At 39.2% G+C, this 9,442-nt stretch overlaps 1 long non-coding RNA gene across 1 annotated transcript; it reads left to right on the top strand.

Annotated features, from left to right (window-relative positions):
• Positions 216 to 1,291, top strand: LOC104750266. The gene is made up of 2 exons (XR_761570.2): positions 216 to 702; positions 1,087 to 1,291. It is a non-coding gene; the product is annotated as an uncharacterized LOC104750266 (long non-coding RNA).

Genomic DNA, 9,442 nt, shown 5'->3' with positions numbered 1-9,442 from the left:
ACTACAAGAAAAACTAGTATTGATAGCACTTTAGTATAACGTTTTATGCGTTTATGTTATGGTTGGTTTACGTTTATTTTTTATAGCGATTCTAAAATGATAAACGCTATGAATAATAAAATTTGGTTGTCTGCTCAAATTTTAATGAAAATTTTCTGCAAACTTAAGTTGTTTGCCCAAAAAAAAGTAAAAAGAAGTTTAAAAAAGAAAAAAATTTGACCTAACCACTTAAACAACGCACACAAATACACAATCTTATCTCCTTCTTTCAACACATAGTCTCTTTAAGAGAAAAACCCCAACACATAGTCTCTTTATCTTCCCATTAATTCTTGTTCTCGTCCCTAGCACAACAGTCCTGCTTCAGATCTCGAATTCACACACTCCAGTCATATCATCATTTGAATCTCTTCCGAGTCCTTCTTCTCCAATTCCTCAGATCCGAATCCAGAAACATCACTTCTCGGATTCTTCCTCCATCCCCGTCGTCTTTGTCCTCCATGGCTCCATCATCTTTTCTTAGATCTGTTGTCGTTTCCACATCTTAGGCAGTGAGTTTGTCCCTAATTCTTCTTGGTGTTTGAGATTTTGATTTAGGGTTCACCAATAATCTGGAATTTGGGAGTAACGCGAAAGGAGAGTCTCCAAATTACGAGAGTGGGCGGATCTTTCAAGACCACACAACCACAACACTCGCCACAGGTTCGTCGGATCTCCTCTCAACCACGCTAGCGATTCAAAGTTATCAAATCAAAATCATGGTTTCTAGATCTGTTTGGGGAGTGTTTCTATCTATAATTAATCTTGTTCATCTCAGTTTTGATTCTTAAGGGTTGGTTGATCAGTGATTGAATTGTGTTCTCTTATTTGTTGTAGGTTTCAATAGGTTTTAATTTCAAGTCATGTGTTTGTTTAATGGTTTTATAAATTGTATGAAAAACAATTGTAACCGATCCATGCTTATTGACTTCTTTTCATTCTATGTCTCTTTCTTTTTATTTCAGATTCATTCTTTTTATTTTTACTTTTAATCTCATAATAAAACAAGGTGAGTTTCATTGATTACATATTTTTTCTTTATTTCAGATTCATGGTTGGAGATTATTACTCTACATTTTATATGATTCAAGAACAAAACAAGAGAAAGCTCACTGTGTACAACTCATGTCACTTTCCATCTACACATCTACTAATTAATAATATTCTCCTGCTGAATGTATCTCTAAAATTTGTTTACTGTATATGAAGGTTTTTTCTTATGTTATTTATTATAAAACTCATTTCCATGTTATCTTTTATTTATTTTATTATTTTTATCAAACCATGTTATCCTTTAGTATGGTACTAATTTATAGAGACTGATTTATTATTGTCTCAAAGAATGTACTAGATTAATGTTTTCTTATCATTGTTAGAGGTCATGTTTTGGTTAAGTCTTAACATTTTGATTTTACAAACAAAAAAAATATTTCAATAATATAAAAACCAGTGATACATGTCCCCGTCCATAGGACGGGTCATAATACTAGTAGTATATATTTTCATAGAATATCTTAACAAAATCAATTTTTATTTTCCATTTTAATTAAAAGTTTTAAATGTTTTAGTGAAAAAGTAAACTATAATATCTAATGTCGATTATCCCTCAATTATTTTCCACTTGATTACTATTTTTCTTCTAAAATTAAATAATTTTAATGTTCTAGCAAAGAAACACATATAGTATTACTCTCTGATCGTTAATAGAAACATGATTCATATCTCCATTTTTTTATTTCCTTTTATCCCTTCAAGCGTGAGATCCTCTACAAACAACCCAAAGCTGACTAAACTGAATTTATCTTTAATAAAAATAGTAATATTATGTTGAGATTGCACTTCATTTAAAATTGAAAAACATTAAATCGATGATTCTAATTTAACTATGCATATCTAATATAAATCGATTTTTACCTAACACCAAATATACTATCAAAACCTCTGACAATTGTGAAATCTTCACATATTAGTTCTCCTACTTTCTCACCAACCATATCTATTAGCATCGATCATCTATAAATACAGCTTAAAACACATCTCATAACACCACCAAAACCTAAAGCGAAAAACACATATCACTCATGGCATGTGACATACTCCTCCGCTCATGGCACCAATACACAATCAATCATCTAGGCTCTTGAATTGGTATTGGCCACGGGGGGTTTATGACACCATATCCAGTTTTTGTTTTAGTTTGGTTTATTTTTTCATGTTGATTAATTTTCTAATGTTTGTTCTAATTAGCGTTTGTTTCTTTTCAAATTTATATTTTAATTATATGGAAACTAAATAAATTCTTAGTCTAATTTAAATTTTTGATGTTAGGTATCATCATATCCAAAAGCATGTTAAAATTAGTTGGTGGCAACTAAAAGATGAAGAACATTTTCCATTATTTGTAATTTCTTGACGCAGTAGGTATTTTTATTAGTTCATTTGCTATTTTCAATATAATCTTTAATTTAATATGTTATTCGTAGGTACATGTTTTTGGTTTTGGTTTATAATCTAATAAATTGTCAATTATTATATAAAACAATAAAAAAAAGAAAAACAAATTCCAGCAGGTATCTCTTTCTTTTTTTTTGACGAATTCCAACGTATTTAATACCAAAATCTAAAAAATTTATAAATTAGTAATTAATTATTTTATTTCACCTCTCATCTAACAAATAAGATATGGATATTAAGTAAATAATTACTTTAAACTTTTATATTTTACCTTCATAAACATAATACATAAATATTCTAATTTTCAGATTTTATTATGATGTAATTAGAAATTTTTTATTTATAAAAGTGTACATTATATTTGTAAATATGAAAAAATAATTTATCTTAATAAAAAAAATAATACATAGCAGAGTGAGAAGGTTAGAATAAATATTAATCCGGTGTAAGATAAGTGAAATGTAATTGTTAATCTCTTTTCAAAACTCGAACTTTAAAATGTATAATTCTAATACTAAATAATCAAGTTTGTTAGACATGTTATACCTATAAGGTGCTTTTTCAAAAAATATATATAATTTTAATACAAAATTTGTAGACCATAATTTTTTTAATATTACTATATATAAAAATAAAATTGTCCTGGTCGGTAAAAGCGGTAAACCCTGTGCTTCCGGTTAAAGCGGTTCTTGCAGAAAATAATTTTTTTGGCCCACCATGTTCGCCGATTGTAAGGAGTATGCCCAGACTTGCGAAATATGTCAAAAGCATGCCCCATCAATCCATCAACCCACCGAACTGCTGTCTTCGGTGTCAGCACCCAACCCTTTCATGAGATGGTCGATGGATATTATCGGTCCCTTACATCAGAGACCAGGAGGAGTTCAGTACGTATTGGTCCTTACCGATTACTTTTTCAAATGGGTGGAAGCAGCAGCTTACGCGGCCATAACACACGAGCAAGTGAAGCAATTCGTGTTGAAAAGCACAATTTACCGGTATGGTGTTCCATACGAAATCGTCACGGATAATGGTCCGCAATTTATCTCCTCGCAGTTCGAGAGCTTCTGCGCAAAATGGAAAATACGGCTTATTAAATCAACACCGCGTTGCCCACAAGGGAACAGACAGGCAATGAACAAGGTCATATTATCCAACTTGAAAAAAGGCTGGATTCTCATAAAGGAAGATGGCCAGACGAGCTGCAAGTCGTACTCTGGACAATCCGAACCACACCTCGGCGAGCTACTAGCGAAACACCGTTTTCCTTAGTTTATGGAGCTGATGTTGTATTCCCAACTGATATAGTGGTTCCCGAAGTCCGTACAACACTGAATCCAGGTCGGATAACGGAGAATGAAGAGTTCCTGCAAGATACCTTGGTTATCATAAACGAACGCCGAGATCGAGCTTCAGTTCGGATGCATAACTACTAAAATGCTATAGCCCGTTATGACAACTCCAAAGCTCGAGGTAGGCCATTAGCTGTCAAGGATTTGTTTCTGCAGAATTTTCAAGAGAATACCGAGGAGGATAACGCGGGAAAACTTGGAATCAACTAGGAAGGACCGTACAAAATCACCCCCAAAGTGTGGAACGGTGTCTACTCTCTAGAAGATTCCATTGGAAAGCCGGTTCTAAGGTCGTGGAACTCCTTGCATCTTAAATGTTTCTATAATTAGTGATTAAACCTTGTATCGAACTATGATTGGCTTGATCCCGAAAAGGGTACGTACGCAACCCACATCGGGTCCAGCTATTTATGTTCAAGAGAATAAAATTTTTGTTAAACATTTTTTTTTAAAAACTCTTTGCACAACTCCGCGAGTCCAATTCCCTTATGCTAAAACCAAAGTATTACTTCGAACAATCATTATAACCGAAGTCTTACTTCGTAAAAACATTAAGTCGAGGTTTTGCTTCGCACCAATGCTAAAAACCAAAGTCTCACTTTGTAATATCATTTACGCTAAAGTCTTACTTCGTAAACCCATTTTTTTTAAAAACAAATTTCGTAAATTGGCCAAATTGAAGTCATACTTCATTGGTTTACCGAAGTATTAAAATTGAAGTCTTTCTTCGTGAATTCTTTTAAACCGAAGTCTTGCTTCGTGAATTCTTTCAAACCGAAGTATTACTTCGTACAATCATTATAACCAAAGTCTTACTTTGTAAAAACATTAAGCCGAGGTTTTGCTTCGCACCAATGCTAAAAACCAAAGTCTCACTTTGTAATATCATTTAAGCCGAAGTCTTACTTCGTAAACCCATTTTTTTTAAAAAAAAATTCGTAAATTGGCCAAATTAAAGTCATACTTCATTGGTTTACCGAACTATTAAAATTGAAGTCTTTCTTCGTGAATTATTTTAAACCGAAGTCTTGCTTCGTGAATTCTTTCAAACCGAAGTCTTACGTCGTAAAAATTAATTTGTTTATAAATCCGAGTTCCTACTTCGTAAACTCCTTTTATGAGTTAATTCAACTTCATAAGTTCAGTTCAGCGAAGTTTCCGAAGGTTGAGTTCTTTATCAACTTTAAAGGGTTTTAACTCTGGAAGTAGGAAATACGAAACGAAATCAAACTAACAAGCTTATATCAAAAATAAATATTATCTTTGTTCACGGCGGTCACCGCAACCAAAAACCCCGAACTAAGTCTAAAATAAAAGTGCAAAAAAAGGGGGCCCTCTTGGCCAAAACAACCCCTAATTAAACTCATTGAGGATCGAAAGTGGAGACGGGCTCGGCCGGTAAAACTTTGTCTACTTAAGGAAGGACGAGATCCACTTTAGTTACTCCCACCTCCGAATTAGTGTGTCCTCGGATGGTGTCCAATTCCTGGTTCGACATTTGTCCGAAGTTAGTTCCAGACTCATCAATGATGATACTCAGGGGTGGCTCATTGCATAGCAGATTGGGAGTGTCCGCCAAGAGATCAGATCATGCTGAAAGATCAAAGTCACAGATAGTTACCTTCCCGACCTCGCTCTCAACTTTCTCCTCGTCAGCCCGCAGAATCCCGAGCTCAGCCTCGATACCTTCAATCTCCCCCCCCCCTCAAGATTTCCTCGACCAGCATTCGATTGGCCTTAATCTCAACAGCTCGGATCTGAGCCAGAGCCAATCTTTCCCATTCCTCGAAATGTACCCTTACATCCTCAATCAGGGGACGAAGAGTTTGTCTCAGTGACTGTCTTTCTTCTCTCCGCACCCTCTCCATCTCGCAACTGTTTCCCGCTTCGATTATTAGCGTTGTTGATTGCGGAGTTCGACCTCATGCAGCCTGTTTTTGGCGGCTTTCTCGCTCTCTACAGCCTCATAATACAGCTCACCTGCCTTCTTCAGCTTCCCCCTGAGATCCACATTAGCGCTCCCTAGATATAGCACTTCGATCTTAGCCTTTTTCATCCGAGCTCGAATCTGCTCAACTTTCTCCACGGTCTTGGCATTTTCAGATTCTAGCCAGATATATTCTGCCACCTGACCTTCGAGATCGACCACCTTGCGCTGAAGCTTGGTCACTTCGGAGACCGATGGGGAAGCGAACAGTTGTTCTTCGTAATATGCCACCAAGTTGGAAATTTGTAAAAAAAACAAAAAAATTTACCAACCACGCCGACTTTGTCCGCAAGACGGAAGAAATTCCCACGGCTAGTTTCGGACATATCAGCAAAAGCTGGGACGCAAACTCCATGACGAACATAACTTCTCATCAAGTCCGCTAGTGAAGCAGGGGGAGCTGCATCAAGTAAAATGGGTTATTCCACTTAAAACGAATACTCATATTTATCACATACAAGATTCAACTTACCGCGAGGAGAATAGCGTTGTTCCTTCGGGGGAAGCCTATTGGAAGAGCCTCTAGACTCCGTAGCATGGTGAGAATCCCCAGACATCTTCTCAAGGAGGGACGCTCCTTCCTTTGAGTCGGGTCTACTCCGCTCATCCCCAGAGGAGCTGGTTCGACCTTGAAACTTTTCATGGGAAGAAGAGGAGGACTCAGGTTGCTCAACCCGCTGTGAGCCCCCATCAGCTTGGCCACTATCAGCAGCCGGAGAAGGAACCTCTCTCTCTTTGGGTTCATCAACCGAATCCGAGATAATGTTCAATGGGGGTTCGGAAGGCTCTAAGATCGGAGCAATGGATTGGTCTGAGCAGCCGGCGGGCAGGTGATGTACTCTTACGGTGTGGTTCGTGGAATCTTGGTCATCGTCAATGGTGTCGATATGCCTACTGACCTGATCATTGTTCCACTCATGAAACATAATGTTATCTTGGGGATGGACTAGTTGGGAAAGTACAAGGCTCACATTGACTGTCACCGAGTGTGAGTAAATTTTGAAAGGAAAGATGGGACGTTGAAATTCCAGGGAATAAGATCAACTTCAGGAAGTTTGATTATCTCAGCAATCCAGGCGGAAAGGAAGCTGGAGAAAGGTTGTGAGGCATACTTAGCCACAATCACGACAAAGGAAGTTGGGGAAAAGGCGGAATTGGACGATATTCCAATAGCCAATGAATTTGTCGATGTGTTTGAAGCGGTACAGGGAGTGCAGCCGGATAGGTCAGATCCGTTCACCATCAAGCTAGAACCGGGGATGACCCATATATCTAAAGCGCCTTACCGGATGGCACCGGCAGAAATGGCGGAGTTAAAGAAACAATTGGGAGAATTGTTGGAGAAAGGATTTATCAGACCAAGTAGTTCACCATGGGGTGCACCGGTCTTGTTTCTAAAGAAAAAGGATGGAATTTTCAGACTATGCATCGATTACCGGGGGCATAATAGCGTTACGGTGAAGAATAAGTACCCATTGCCCGGATAGACAAGTTGTTGGATAATCTCTGAGGTGCGAAGTGGTTCACGAAGATAGACTTGGCCTTGGAGTACCATCAAATTCCGACAGATCCAGCGGACATTCGGAAAACGGCTTTCCGAACAAGGTACGACCACTTTGAGTTTGTGGTCATGCCGTTTCGACTGACCATTGCACCGGCAGCCTTCATGAAGATGATGAACGGTGTGTTCCGGGAATTCTTGTACAAGTTTGTTATCATCTTCATCGATGACATACTCGTTTACTCGAAGGATTGGGAAACCCATCAAAATCACTTGAGGGCAGTCTTGGAGCGGTTAAGAGAGCAAAAGCTTTTTGCAAAGTTAAACAAATGCTCATTTTGGCAAAAGAGTGTCGGATTCCTTGGACACATTATTTCGGACCAAGGAGTGTTCGTGGATCCAGAGAAGATTAAGTCGATAAAGGACTGGCCACGTCTGAAGATGCCACCGAGATAAGGAGCTTTCTCGGGTTGGCTGGATATTACCGAAGGTTTGTCAAAGGCTTTACAAATATGTCTCAGCCAATGACACGGTTGACGGGAAAAGACACTAAGTTCCAATGGTCGGAAGAATGCGAGAAAAGTTTCTCGGAGTTAAAGGCGATGCTCACGAGTGCTCTAATACCAGTGCTGCCGGAGGCAGACGAGCCGTACGTGGTGTACACTGATGCCTCCATAACTGGGCTAGGTTGTGTACTAATGCAGAAGGGTGGTGTAATAGCATATGCTTCAAGGCAATTGCGTAAACACGAGAGGAATTACCCAATGCACGACCTAGAAATGGCCGTGGTGGTGTTCGCGTTGAAGATTTGGCGTTCATACCTCTATGGAGCCAAAGTACAAATCTTCACCGACCACAAGAGTTTAAAGTACATATTCACCCAGCCGGAGTTAAATCTAAGGCAAAGGAGATGGATGGAGTTTGTCGCAGATTACGACTTAGCCATCGCCTATCACCCAGGAAAGGCAAATCAAGTCGCGAATGCCTTAAGTAGGAGATGCTTCGACGTGGAAGCCGAGAAAAATCATGAAGCATTGGTTTACATGATGGGGACTTTGCATTTAAATGCATTTTCTAAGGAGTTTGAGCCACTAGGCCTGGGAGCGGCCGATCAAGCGGATCTACATAGTAGAATTCGATTAGCTCAAGAAAAAGACGAGGAACTTAGGAGTTGGGCGGAGAACAATAAGACGGAGTTCCAGACATGGAAAAATGGTACCATTTTGGTGAATGGAATGGTGTGTGTCCCGCAAAGTAAGGAGATAAGGGAGGAAATTCTAAAGGAAGCGCACCAGTCTAAGTTCTCGATCCACCCTAGTTCGACCAAGATGTATCGCTATCTAAAAAGATACTATCACTGGAAGGGAATGAAAAGAGATGTGGCCGCATGGGTTGCTAAGTGTAAAACCTGTGAACTCGTCAAGGCTGAGCATCAAATGCCGAGCGGACTAGTTCAAAGTTTACCCATGCCGGAATGGAAATGGGATCATGTGAAGATGGACTTTATGACCAGATTTGGGTAGTGGTGGACAGATTGACCAAATCTGCACACTTCATCGCAATCGCGGAAACAGATGGAGCCGAGGTAATTGCGGTCAGGTACATCGAGGAGATCGTCATGTTGCATGGAGTTCCTGTGAGTATTGTCTCGGACCGTGATACGCGGTTCACTTCACATTTCTGGAAAGCTTTTCAAAAGGCGTTGGGAACAAGGGTAAACCTAAGTACGGCCTACCATCCACAAACTGATGGGCAGTCCGAGAGAACAATTTAGACACTCGAGGACATGTTGCGAGCTTGTGTACTGGATTGGGGCGGAAGCTGGGAAAAGTACTTGAACTTGGTGGAATTCGCATACAACAATAGCTACCAAGCTAGTATTGGAATGTCGCCTTATGAAGCGCTTTATGGCTGGGCATGTCGAACGCCGTTGTGCTGGACGCCGGTTAAGGAACGGACGTTATTCAGACCGGAGATTGTGGACGAGACGGCCGAAATGTTGAAGTTCTTGAAAATCAAGTTGAAGGAAGACCAAAACCTACAGAAAAGTTATGGGGACAAGCGTCGGAAGGAGTTGGAGTTTGAAGTGGCCGACTTAGTGTACCTTAA

The sequence above is a fragment of the Camelina sativa genome, chromosome 16 (genome assembly GCF_000633955.1).
Source record: "Camelina sativa cultivar DH55 chromosome 16, Cs, whole genome shotgun sequence".
In the NCBI taxonomy this organism is placed as follows: domain Eukaryota; kingdom Viridiplantae; phylum Streptophyta; class Magnoliopsida; order Brassicales; family Brassicaceae; genus Camelina; species Camelina sativa.
This window is presented reverse-complemented; position numbering and strand designations above follow the sequence as displayed.